The following is a 14322-nucleotide window of genomic DNA, read 5'->3' on the forward strand; positions in this document are numbered from 1 at the left end:
TGCTCTACTTCACCGAAGTACAATGGCTCAGCAGAGGAAACATATAGAAGAGATTTTTTTGAGTTGAGAGCAGAAGTGAAAGCCTTCATAAAGAACGATGGGGTTGCTGTTCTTCTGCTAAGTGATCCCAAATGGCTCATGGACTTAGCTTTTCTTGTTCATATTACACATGGGTTTAATGTACTGAACAATTAGTTACAAGGCCAGGGACAACTTGCCAGTGCTGTCTATGACAATGTGAGAGCATTCTCTGCCAAACCTTTGCCATTTCCTAGCATGCAAGGCACTCATGGATACAGTGTGAGAAGTATGTGGATGTCATTTTGAAGCTACAGAAGGAATTTGACCACAGATTTGCAGACGTCAAGACCCACAGAGCCACACTTCAATTTTTTGTGGACCCTTTCTCCTTTAATGTGCAAGATGCCCCTCCTGTACTTCAAATGGAGCTCATTGAACTGCAATGCAACTCTGAACTGCATTTCACTGCGCAGGCCTGGACTTTCTATGTGGCCCTCAAAGTCCGGTTGGACGGGCCAGATTTTTGTGTCGGAGCCCACGATGACAGTGCCATTGAAGTTGTTCTGCAGGGTGTTCCAGTTTGAGTCTTTCATTCAAATCCAGTTGGTAGGCAGCCCAGGGAGCTCGCACATGGACCGTAGCGTCAGTTCAATGCAGGAGCCCTCATGGACGCGCTTTGGGTGGTTACTTCAAAGTGACTGTCAAAGCATTGAGAAGCTGTGGCAGAAGACGCACAATCGAATTTCGGTATGTTTGTCTTGGGATTCACACCCATCTCAACTTGAACAACTTAAACATTTTTCCCCTTTAAATTAACCCAACACGTTTGTGTCGCACAGGACACTAGTTTCGTAGTTCCGCTCTTTGCCACTAGATGGGTTTGTAAATCCATTGGCTTTAGACATATCAACAAAGAATTAATGAGCTGAGAGATCAGATTTGAATGCTACAGAAGTTTTCCTCATTCTAAGTTTTATTGGTGTGGATTTGTTTTAGATTTTCTTTTAAAAACAAAAAGATCCTAGAAGTTTTGTCATTCACTGTATATGAGGAATGTATTTGTCACTCCTCCTGCTCTACCAAATGGATTTTGTGTGCACACATCTAGCCCCACCCAGTGTTCACAAACACTAAAACAGCATTTTACCAACTGAAAACCAAATGGGGCTGAATGTTTGCAGACAAGGAGAAACTCGGGGACTGTGATAATGGAATACGATGTCTTCAGAGCTGAAGTCGTCCTGTAAATGTTTTTAAATCCAGATCTCCCCCATCCCCCTTTCTGTCTGCTGTCAAGCGATTAAAGTATTTAATCGCGATTAATTACATGTTTTTTACATTAACTCAATCAAGCATTTTATTTATTGTAAAAAAAAATCCCATGGATGTTTTTTTCTGATCCATCTATTAACATATACACACACATTTTTTATTGAATTGGATTCAATTTATAAAAAGTCACACAAACAGTCCCTCAACAGTCCCTCAACAGTCTAAGAATTCAAAATTTGGAAAAGATAAAAAACTACAACATGCATATGAAATGTAAACTAGGACTTACAACAAACCATTGTAAAGGTTTGTTTTGAACTTAGCAGGAATATAACAGTCTTGATTCATCATATTAATCCTGTTTCTGATTTTTCAAGGAAGAATGAACAGACCACTCGCCATGCTTTTATTTCCCAAAACGCACAGAATCTGCACAACACACCCAGACGAGTGTCACCAGTGTGGCGTGGTTGACGCTTTTTCCGGCCTCACAGACAATTGCCAAAGGTCAAGTTTTACTGTTAAATACCGTTTTTTCCATGTATAATGCGCCCCCATGTATAATACGCACCCTAAAAATGGCATGTCGATGCTGAGAAAAAGCCTGTACCCATGTATAATACGCACCCAAATTTTTATTTTTATTTTTTTATTTTTTAAAGTCCCAATGATCGTCACACACGCATCTGGGTATGGTGAAATTTGTCCTCTGCATTTGACCCATCCCCGTGTGATTTTGATCCATCCCCTGGGGGAGAGGGGAGCAGTGAGCAGCAGCGGCGCCGCGCTCGGGAATCATTTGGTGATCTAACTTCCCAATTCCGACCCTTAATGCTGAGTGCCAAGCAGGGAGGCAATGGGTCGCATTTTTATAGTCTTTGGTATGACCCGGCCGGGTTACTTAAGTCCGTAAACGTAAAGTTATTTCAGAAAAAAGATCATCTTTGGGAACAACCGGATGTTATTCTGCCGGTCAGTATGACGCATGCAGTAGCAAACTCGATAGCGAAGAAATATGTGAGACTCTCAACGGGATCACCAATATTTGAGTGATGTTCCAGTTATTTATCACAATTAGTTTACCAAGTCTGTGTTTTGAGTTCCTCCAATAAACCCTGGTCCAAGCTGCACTTGGTCGCCCCGCTCCTTTCCACACTCCATCCGTGACAAGATTTTCTTCAAAAATTGTTGTACCATGATTTTCTTCTTCTTCTTCTTCAAAAAAAAAAAAATTGTATCCATGTATAATGCGCACCCCAGATTTTAGATTTTAAGTGCTCTGTTTGTAAATGATTGTAGATTTAGGTGTGTCTTTGACTGTGTACAAAAACATAAATAAAGCTCCTACATTCCTACATCAGAAAATCATAATAAATGTTATTAATATTAATATTATTATTTATTGCATTAGTTTAATAATTTAATTGTCAATACTTATTTTTCAACAGACACATTTGAATATATTTTCTACTTCTCTTTTCATTTATAATTTACATAGATATATCAGCCATTATAGTTTTGTACCACAAGATACTTTTACTGATTCTATTTCGTTACAGCTTATTCACATTGTGGAAAAAAGTGACAGTCCTAAACACTACACGAATCTAGTCTTCAGATCCTGTTAATGTTAAAACTGTGACGACAAGGTTGTTGCTAGTGCTGCTCCCTGCTGGTCAATAGGTTGAAGTGCATTTCCCGACTCAAATCATTATGCATCACAGGATACTAACGAACAGGGACATTTCTCGACCCCCTGGGAGCCCGAGATAAAAAAAGATTATGGAGAACCCCTCTACACGCAAAATACTTGGACACAGCACGATTACTGATACTGTTTCATTTCAACTTTGACATGTAAAATAAAAAAGTAAATTGTAAAAATGAATGAAAAAAATAAATGTAAATAGGTAAATAAATGTAATTTTCATTTTATTATGGGTGGATGGATGGATGGATGGATGGATATAGATGAGGGATAGATAGATAAATAAATAAATAAATAAATAAATAAATAAATAAATAAATAAATAAATAAATAAATAAATAAATAAATAAATAAATAAATAAATAGGGTGGCTCGGTGGAACACTGGTTAGCACGACCGCCTCAAAGTTAGGAGGGTGCTGGTTCGGTTCCACCTCCGGCCCTCCCTGTGTGAAGTTTGCATGTTCTCCCCAGGCCCGCATGGGTTTTCTCCGGGCACTCCGGTTTCCTCCCACATCCCAAAAACATGCTTGGTAGGCCAATTGAGCACTCCAAATTGTCCCTAGGTGGAGTGTGAGTGCGAATAGTTGTTCGTCTCTGTGTGCCTTTGTGATTGGCTGGGAACCAGTTCAGGATGTCCCCCGCCTACTGCCCGATGACGGCTGGGATAGGCTTCAGCATGCCCGCGACCCCCGTGGGGACAAGTGGTACAGATAATGGATGGATGGAACAAAAATTAAAAAAAAAAAGTAAATAAATAAATACATACATACATAAATACATACATACATACATTTCTGATTCCATGTATTAAATCCCAAATGTTGATAGCGGCCACAAATAATCCTGAATCTTACTTTTCAACGCAGCATTTTGAAGGCTGTATGCACAGAGCTGTTTATAATGATGCATTCTCTTCTTTCTTCCTTTGTCACTCGTCTAGCCGTCCCACCTGCAGCTGCCCCCTCAGTCACTCTAATCCACTGGTGGAATTTCACTCGACAAGTGATCAAAGAGCAGTCACACACTGCCAGGTGCAGCTGTAGCTTCAACCATTGACAACCACCTTGCAATCTCGCCCCTTCTTTTTCCACATCCCCGGAAAATAACCAGTAGCAAACATAAACAAAGCTAGGCAAACCGCTGTTTGTGTTTTAGTCAGTTTGTCCTGTTTCCACCTCCTCCATTATTTTTAAGCCTTTACTCTTTTTTTCCAGCAGAGGAAAGAAATTATTCTTTCACTCATTCTTTTTGACTGTGATCTTTGTTACCTTGTCTGCGGTCCCCCGTCAGCACTCTGTGTGGTGGCCAGTTTGAGGAGTTCTCTGACAGTAAATTACGACACTGTTGAGACTGACGACCAGCAGGAGTTGTAGAACAGAGAGAGCATGCACGGCAGGGTTTTGCCTTTATTAAGACTCTCCTGCCAATGACTGGCACAACAACTCAGCATCCTTGTTTGCGCAAATGAATACAGCACAAAGTCTGTCTCTTCTCTAAACCTATAGGTGGTCTGCAAGTGAAAACATATCAGCTCTAATAAGTATCTCATGTCTTTAAGTGGCAGGTACTTGTTTACAGAGTGTCAATGTATTCTGGAGGTATAGAATACTGTTGTACATGGTGATATCAACTACAAATTTACCACATAATTCTTAGGGGTGAAAAAACATTACTGCAGTAAAAGAAAAAAAAAATCATGTTTTTAATTATTTTTTACAATATGTATGTCCTTTTGAGAGGACATCGGTCAGTTATGGCAACTTTGAAAAGCCGAGGATGTCTTCTGAAAGGCCCAAGAGGAACTAACACAATGACACGTATGGCCTCAGAGATACTAACCAAAAACATACGTTCTCTACAGAGGACAAAAATTCATTTCTGGGTCTCAAGAGGATAGTATATGATTGCTCTTTCACTTATATGCCTGTCTTAGTTTAACAGATCAAACAAATGATGATGTGAAAATCACACCAGCTATAATGTCTTTGTCTGCTAAGAATACATTAATTACTGACAATGTGCCAGATTTATCATTGTTTATACACCTAAATTAACAGTTAGGAGGGTGCGGGTTCGATTCCACCTCCGGCCCTCCCTGTGCGGAGTTTGCATGTTCTCCCCGGGCCCTTCAGTGCCTGCAGGTCAGATTAATGAAAGATGTTTATCTTCTAAGATCACATCAAACGGCAAACATTCTGACCAAATATATCATCTTGAAGAATCGGTGAAAGCATACATCCAAATAAAGTAATCAAAACGGCAACACGGTGAGGGGTATCTGAAAATCAGAGCAGAGTTTTAACTCACAAACACCTGGTAACAGAGGTGAGGAAACGGGAAACACTTCCTTAGAGTAAGCCTTAAGAACTTTACAGGTTAAGGTTAGTCGCAAATAGATGGTGCATCAATGTCCTTGAGCATCCTGCATTGTTTGAAAATGCGAATGGTCGCTAGTTTCAATCCCTGCTATGTGTACAAATCATATTCAAAATGCATTTTTTTTTACAACAAACTTGAGAGCCTCCCCTTCATTTTCAGTGGGAACAGTGTTGTTGGTCTCCCTTTTTTGCTAGTGCGTCATAGTCTGGAGTAAAATTTGTTGTGGCAATTCTTAGGAGAGATCCGAGGTGTTGGTCCGTTTACCTCGATCTGTGACGGGTTGATGTCGACGTTCATGTGGCTGAACGTCACGTCGCGTACGTCGAGCCAAATTGGCCACTCTTTTTTAAACACTGTGTCCACCTTGCTTTTCCTTGGGCGACTCATTTTAATAGAAGGATTCCAGGGGAAGGTTTGTGGGTGGCTTTAGCGTAAAACTGTATCTGAAAGGTCAGCGCGCGAATTACAAGAATGCTGTTGTCACAGCCCACGCTCTAAATTCGGGACTGATACAAATAGAGCGCAAGTGCGCCATGTCCGTACTACTGAGTACGTACACGCACTTGTGAGTGTGCACCAAGCTTTCTGACACGGCTTCCGGTAGTAAATGCGCAGGCGAGCGCTTCCCCATCTACTGGGGAAATGCAGTCATTGCAGGCAAAATGACCAAAAAAATGTTTAATAATACAATTTATTCAGGGTTGGCGGGCCGGATTAAACGGTCCCGTGGGCCGGATGTGGCCGGCGGGCCGTAGTTTGCCCACCCCTGCTCTAGAGGCAAGTGGGAACAATGATGAGTCAGTTAAACTGACAGAAAATTACCTTTTTTTTCACCTAAAATTCATGCACTGTGGTTGGCACAGTGAATTAAAGGAAAATCAAGCACAAATATCCAGCCAAATCCTTTCAAGTTTATTTCATATTTTATTGCAGTGAAGAAAAATATGGGCCCAAAGTAGAATTTCTGACTGTTAAATTGAAACTGCATGACAATTTCAAAGGCTGTCAAAATAGAAAAAGAGGGTAAGAAGAAGAAAGGATTGGAAAAAATACATTTACATCATAAATGCACAGGTTCGCTTTCAATAGGCCTCTTCAAAACTCTGTCTTCTAGCTTTTAATGGTATCTTCAAAGTGGCACAAGACTGCCACTGCTTCCTCAGATAAGTGTGTGTGAGTACATGTGTGCGTGTGCGTGTGTGTGTGCGTGCGTGCGTGCATGCGTGCGTGCGTGTGTGTGCTCACATTCATGGTAGGAAAAGTATTTTAGTTGCACTGTAGTAGCCGTGGAGGTATTGAAAGCTAACTCTAAATCCATTCGAGGCCCGACTTTCTATTTACTGTATGTCATGTTTCTTTGAGGGATTGCATAGTAGTACATGCTGCTGCCTTTTTTTGCAGACAGCATGAGTTCCACTCCCAGCTAGTGGACCAAAACACGTCAGCAAGGGCATCCCGTGTGAAAACTAAAAAGATCATGCGAGTGACTCCCTGTGGCGACCCCTGATGGGATGAGCCATAAGTAGCAACAGAAACGTTGGGTTTCTTTGTGCAGCTATGAGGTCACCAAAGCCTAGACCAAGAATATTTCCAAGTGCCATTGTCATATTCCCATCGACTGATCATTATGGAAGGAACGTGACATATCATATTGCAGTTGAAGTGAGGATGCGGTAAAAATTAACAGCACACGTGCCAATAATATAATAAAAGAGATTTCCAGAAAACTACTCAATGTATTTATCCAGCCTTTTGAAGAAATGTGGCTACACAAAACCGATGTGGATTCACTGACAGCGAAGGCTGGCTTCAAATCTTGAAAACATGGATTTTTCTCAAGACTAAGTTGTGGATGTCGTTGAATCCTTTCAAGCAATCAAAGCACACTTTCAATTTGAAATTTCCTCATGTAGTGTAGCAGATGTGTACTCTGCTGGGACGTGCAGACTTTTCTAGCAACATACTACACAAGTAGCAAGCTCTTTTAAAATCTTATTTCATCAAGCGGCTGCACAAAATAAAAGCATCTGGATCCAAATACATTATTTATCGACTTATAAAATCTATCTGGATTTTTTTTTTGCGAACCTACTATAAAGCATAGTGACCTCGTGTGGTTGGCACGTCCATGTAACAGTTCTCAGGCTCATCTGGGCTTCGGCCTTACTGACGGACGGACAGACAGGGGGGCGGGCGGACAGACAGAGGGATAGATGAGCCAGGATTATTTATATTTAAGACATTTAGGGAGGATTTTGAAATCTATCTACAGTACTCGACCGTACAGTACAGGTTGTCGATGGTACAACCTCATTTTAGAACGTAAGTGGCGTAAAAGTGAATTTAAAGTACTTTAGTAAATAAAATAATAAAGATATATAATACCGGATATGGATGATGAATGATACTCCTCTAATTTTCCTAAAAAATTAAGAAAAAACAACAACCATAAAGGTTCATCTGTAAATAAAAACACAGAAAATATTAGACTTAGACTCAAACAAACAGATTTGTGTTGTCAAAGTGAAGTCAAGCGACATCATCTGGTTCCGCTTCCATAGCCAATCACAGCTAGACACAATAGTCTCCACAGAGATTTCTTTTTTAAATTGGTGCATTGCGTCAGCTGTCAGCAAAAGACGCAAGTTTGCCATTGGTCAGCAAAATGAGCATCGGAGATGGATTGATGGACCTTCCGTAAGTACTGACCAAATGCCCACCTTTGATTACCACCCATGATGTTTACCTGGTACATATATGTACTCTGTAACTGACTAGCTAAATGTCACATTATTTTTTTCTATTTTCTTCCTGTTTTTTTATTTGTATTTTCTTGTTGTTGAGATGGCGCCTCACAGTTAGGAGGGTGCGGGTTCGATTCCACCTCCGGCCCTCCCTGTGTGGAGTTTGTATGTTCTCCCCGGGCCCGCGTGGGTTTTCTCAGGGCACTCCGGTTTCCTCCCACATCCCAAAAACATGCTTGATAGGCCGATTGAAGACTCCAAATTGTCCCTAGGTGTGAGTGCGAGTGCAGATGGTTGTTTGTCTCTGTGTGCCCTGCAATTGGCTGGCAACCGGTTCAGGGTGTCCCCCGCCTACTAGCCGATGACGGCTGGGATAGGCTCCAGCACTGCCGCGACCCCCGTGGCGACTAAGCGGTTCAGAAAATGGATGGATGGATGGATGGATGGATGGATGGATGGATGGATGGATGGATGGATGGATGGATGGATGTTGTTGAGATTGTTGTTGATCGAGCCTACTCCCCCCCCATCCATTACTTCCGAGAGCTCCCCTTTTCAGCCCATTGTTGTCATTGTGTTTTCCTTATTCTACAGCACACCTCTCTGCACTCCAGTGTTTCTTCAGCGATATTGGTGAACATTTGCACAAAGTGTTATCTTCTGAAAGGTTTCAAACTGAATGGGCTCCGGATCTCAGTAACAGCCAGCCAAGCAGTCATGCCCCACGGTGAAAGCCCGGCATCAAAGCCACAAATCTTCCCCTTTTTCTTTTCCTCCCTCCCTTTCTCCATCTCTTTTTCCACGGTGGCACTTCCAGCAGATGGGAATGTTTAAACTTCATATATCAGCCTCATTACGGAGCCTCAAAGCCTTGCATTGATTCTAAAGGCACTCATTTGAATTTTTAATCACACGTTTGTATGACTGCTGCACTCAGCAACTATCTCGACGCAAGTGTGCGCATCCACACCCTAACACTCTCATCTCTGCTCCTTCAGCTCTTTCAAAGTGCTCTGCCTCTGAAGTTGTGAAGTTCAAACTTCCTCTCAGAAGAAGTCTCAGCTAATATTGTTCCAGCGTGTTTGAATTTGCAGCGACAAGCACGGGCACACGCAGTTCAGACTCAATAGTTTGCATAGAGTTGATGCTTGTGGTGGTGGGGAAGTGGGGAGGGGGGGGGGGGGGGGTAGGTCTAGGTGATTGATTTAACAGTACCATTTGATTGCATAGCCAAGGTGTTACTATTCGGCGTTACTCTACTCTTTGATGTCAAATATGTAGTTGGAGGATAGAAAATATTCAATATTATATATACACGGTTACACACCACTCACTTGCCCGAGCGGATAAAGTGTTGCTATGTAGGGCCTGCTCATGCTCAGTTACCGTGTGCATACAAAGTCCTGGATAAGCTACAGAGACTTTGTCACTCAAGCAATAACAGGGAGAAAGAATCCTTCAGATCTTCCTGCAAGAAATACACCTTTGAATCTGAATTTCCTTGCAGAGAAAGGGGCTTTGAAAATCTAATGCATAAACATCATCTTCTTTCCTCCCACCCCTCTACTTCTTGCTCTCTCCATTCTATCCCATCACCTATGTGCGCAAGCTTCTAAGCGACTTTGGAAGAACTTCCTTTTTCAGAGTCCTCAGTAACTTAAATAAGAGGTGGTTGGGGATTTGGATATTGTTCTGTCTCATCAAACGCCGAAATGTGCGGCTACATACCCCCCCCCCCCCCTGCCTCTTCTCTTGCTGTCTGTCAACACCCAGTCTAGAAGAAAGATGCTTCTCCTCAAGATTGATGTACTGTAATTTGATATGCCCCACCCCAACCCACCATAGCTTTCCCAGTACAGGGGTTTGGAAAAAATGTTATTAAGACACATCCTGGCTCAATGGAATGCACTTTGAGATTCCCCCAAATGTAAAGTGCGTTATAAATATAATTTATTATTATTTATTATTATTATTATTAAGTAAGGATTAACAGGTTCTGTTAGTTACTAGCTAAGCCATTTAACAGCAAAATAAAAAATACTAAACAGTGAAAAGGGCTATTCAGTTGCAAGAAATATATAATAAAATAAGGGTCATCTGACTGCAGCTCAGTACACACAGTCCGAATGAAGTTAGCAGTCACAACCATTTTTTCCTAACAAACAATTGGATTCAGTTTTGTATATATATATATATATATATAGTGTTTAGTACAAATTTCCTGGGTTTTAACCCAAATTGGGTTGTTTTAACTTGGCTTTTTTACAGGTGTAAGGACAATTTTGGCCCATTTTTGCACATTTACAGGAGTTCTATTTTAACAAACTCCTCCTACAGATTTTTATCTGATTGCTTTCAAACTTTGGATGTTTCTTCTTAGTTATTAAAAGTTTTTTGACGCACACTGTTGCTGTGGCGATATGCTGTTTACAAAGAAAAATAATGCTGTATTTGAGGCCCTGAAATTGGGAAAAAACTCGTGAAACTTTTCACATACACCAGACCTGGTACTAAAAGTAATATTTTAGACATTCTATGTACGAGTTTCAAAAAATAGCCCTACAGTAACCCATACAAATTTTCCAGTTCTACATGTCACCTGGATCTGTGAATATTGGGAGACATGTGTAACAATGCAAGACCAACAAAAATGTATTTTGTGGCCATATGTTCTTCCATTTCGACGTTTTGGAATTAGGCTGCATTTGTTGCCTATTATACAGTTCATATAAGATCAAATTCCTCCTGAAGATTTTCTTCAAACGTTTTCAAACTTTGGGTGTTTCATCCAAACAAGTTGAGGATGCAAAAGTATTGAACGTTTTTTATTTTGTTGTACGCGGTTGGTTTGGCGATACAAAGAAAAATGAAGCCGTCCGTCTTTTAGTGTCTGAACCGGGGTGAAAAAAATCATGAAACTTTGCATGCACAACTGACCTGGTACACGAATGAATATTTCATGTGCCAGTTTAAAAATATGGCTCCACTACGCCCCCTACAATTATTTTCTCAAAGCATTTCTGGTTTCATCTACATACCATATGCTAACCCTGACAAAAAGTCTGTATGTGTGAGTACCACAGACACGCAAGTACCCCAAAGTACCTCAACGTGAGGAGGGTTGGGAAGGCCCTTTAAGGCTGCTCGTAGCTCTAGCTTTGCCTTTAATATTTCAGCCTTTACTGCGATGGCATCAGAGTGGCAGTTCTTGTTGTTTATGGCATCTTGTAGTCTAAATATCACGAGACAGCTAAAGTTCAGTGGATCTTAATGAAAAGCCTCATGATAAAAAAAATCAAACAGGGATTCCATTTTATAGAACCCCATGCTGAGAATTCATCTCATTGGAACTTCATTCAGTAAATGCTACGCATATCTTGCGCCCACAGCACGCATAATCTTTTTCTCTTTTAAATAAAAGCGCATGGACCCCCCTTTCCATCAATTCCCTCCCTCTCCTCTCTCTCTTGCACCTGCTGCTGTGAACAGCAGGAGCCCAGTGTGTGTTTCTGTTCATCCCTTGCTTTTTTCCAATTGCTCTCGCCACTCCATTCCTCTGTGCCTTTCTTTCATGTGTGCTCTGCTGTCAAGCCCAGCTGGATCAGGCCTGTCAGTGTAGACAGACACAGTCTTTGTTGGTTTGAAACAAGTAGTTTGAAAGCAGTGATCAAGTCTTTTGCAAGAGACCTTTCCGTCTCAGTCCAAATTTACATTGTATGTAACCCCCCCAATCATCCAGTGTTGAGGTAAACTGAGGCTCAGAGAAACCCAACAGCAAAAGCTAACTTTATTGTAGTATGGGTTATAGGTTATTACAGAACTAAAAATATTATTGCACTTGAGGTTTTGGAATGAGTTTATGGTTTTTACTTTTTCCATGTGGAGCTCATGTGGTGGCAACTGGAATACTTCCAGGTAAATACCATTATGTGACGTATATATATACATATTGTCCAATTTATGACAATTTCGACTGCATAAGAATCTGTCAGGTAAAGCAGCTTATCCATATTCTCCTCTTCCAGTTTGCTCAGTCAGGTCAATTAAAAGACTCAAGTCAGTTCTTTAATAAACCAAATACCAACAATTTCGGATTGTATTTGTATTAATTAAATGTTTATTTATCCAGGTAAGACAATTAATAACAGATCATATTTTGTAATGTACAGCCAATAGCAGACTCAAACAAAGCGAAATAAAAGCAAATGCAAAAAAACAAAATGAATGCAAATACAGTGCGATTGCAGGGTTTACGTTTTCAAAAATGCTTACGATAAGTGAGTTGAGTGGAACCACCCGTGGCTAAAGCTTGGCGTATGCTTGACGCGTGTACATTCCACGTGGATGTGAGATGTGAAGAGTCCGGCCAGCACCGCTTTTTATACTCTACACGGCTTGCCGTCGAGTGTGGTCGATATTCTCCTAGACAAAAGGATGCAATGAAAAAGCATCCACTGCATATGAATAACAAAAAAAGGTTTAAAAAAACAACTCCATCTTCAACACCGCTGTTCATGGTCGCAGGAGCTTTTTCACAGCTGACATTGGGCGAAAGGCAGACTACTCCTTGAACTGGTAGCCAGATAGTCGCAGGGCACAAACCAGCCACATCCACATGCACATCATCACTGCACGGGAATCGACCTCACGCTGCCTGCAAGTCAGGCGAGTGTACCCATCAGCGACCCTGAATACAAAACAATGTTATCTTACTTTTTTATTTCAACAAACTATTGTTTATGGGTGAACAGTCCACATACTCTTAACATAAATGAATGAAAACAACAAATGTAGCTGTAGGAAACACTATTGTTTGCAACAATTCTTGCTCATTTGCTTTGTTTTCTGCACGAGAGCTTCAGTGGATCAGAAATCTCTTACACGGTGCGGAGATTTGGCCCATGCAGACGCCATGCAGAGGTGCGTGGTTGCGGAACTTGTTTCATTTTTCCGGCACGGAGCTGTGCAGATGCGCCTATGCGTCAAGCATAAACTAAGCTTGAAGTCAAAGAGTTTTGTGAACCTGGATTTTCTACCTCTGAATTTCAGACTTGTCTAGTCTCATTTTAGTTGACAAAAGCTGATAACGAAAATGGACGAATGGCTGGATGGAAAATTGTGTTTTCGACTCTATTTAACCCCAATGCAGTATGAATCCCAAAAGAAGCATAGATGAAAGAAACTTTTTTCTTATTATATACGCCCATTGCAGTTATTTCAACAAAATATTTTTAATAGGGACTTAGAGATGGTGGCATTAACAAAAAGACAGAAGGCAGAGCTGAGATGAAGATATTTTGATTCTTTCTGGGAGTAACAAGGACGGATCGAATTAGGAATGAAATCAGAGGGACAGCTCAGGTGGGACGATTTGGAGACAAAGTCAGAAAACTGAGATTGAGATGGTTTGGAAATGTACGGAGAAGGGACCCAGGGTATATAGAGAGAAGAATGCTGAGGATCGAGCCACCAGGCAGAAGGAGAAGAGGAAGTCCAAAGAGGAAGTTTAGGGATGTGGTGAAAGACATGTGGGTGGTTGGTGCGTCAGAGGAAGATACAGATGACAGAGTGAGTTGGAAATGATTGATCTGCTGTGGTGACATCTGACGGGAGCAGCCAGAAGATGTACACCCGCTGCATACATTGAAGATGCTCTGATTTGAATTATGTTATACACACATATCCGTTTAAATTACAGATCAGTATTTTCGTTGCAGCTCGTCTTGCCTCGTCTTGTCTCCGTCATGTGATAGTCCCGTGAACAAAGATATTTCGTCCTTATTTTCGTTGATGACAGAAACACAACCGAATAGCGAATTTACATGTTGTATAAAGAAAATAAACTTCAAAGATGCACAACTCACAATCAGCAATGCCTCAATTAACACTCACACGTTTCTCTCTCACAAGCTCCAGATGGAACACAATAAAAGGTGTTAGCAAGTCTTTGAAAAATTATACTTTTCCCCTTATCACATCATCTCACTTCAAAACAATTTCTTCGTATTATTCTCACAGCAGGGAGCTCACTGTCCTGTAACGTTGTGCTGCTGTAAAGCTTTAAAGGTATGAGCAGGGAAAAAAAAGTCTTTATTCTTTGCACTTTGTCGCCCGACTACATTAAACAGAATCAAAGATGCCATTTACATACCATTTGTGTTTCATCTTTGAGAAGTTGAGACAGAAACAGAGCTCA

This window comes from Syngnathus typhle, linkage group LG3 (genome assembly GCF_033458585.1).
Source record: "Syngnathus typhle isolate RoL2023-S1 ecotype Sweden linkage group LG3, RoL_Styp_1.0, whole genome shotgun sequence".
Classification (NCBI taxonomy): domain Eukaryota; kingdom Metazoa; phylum Chordata; class Actinopteri; order Syngnathiformes; family Syngnathidae; genus Syngnathus; species Syngnathus typhle.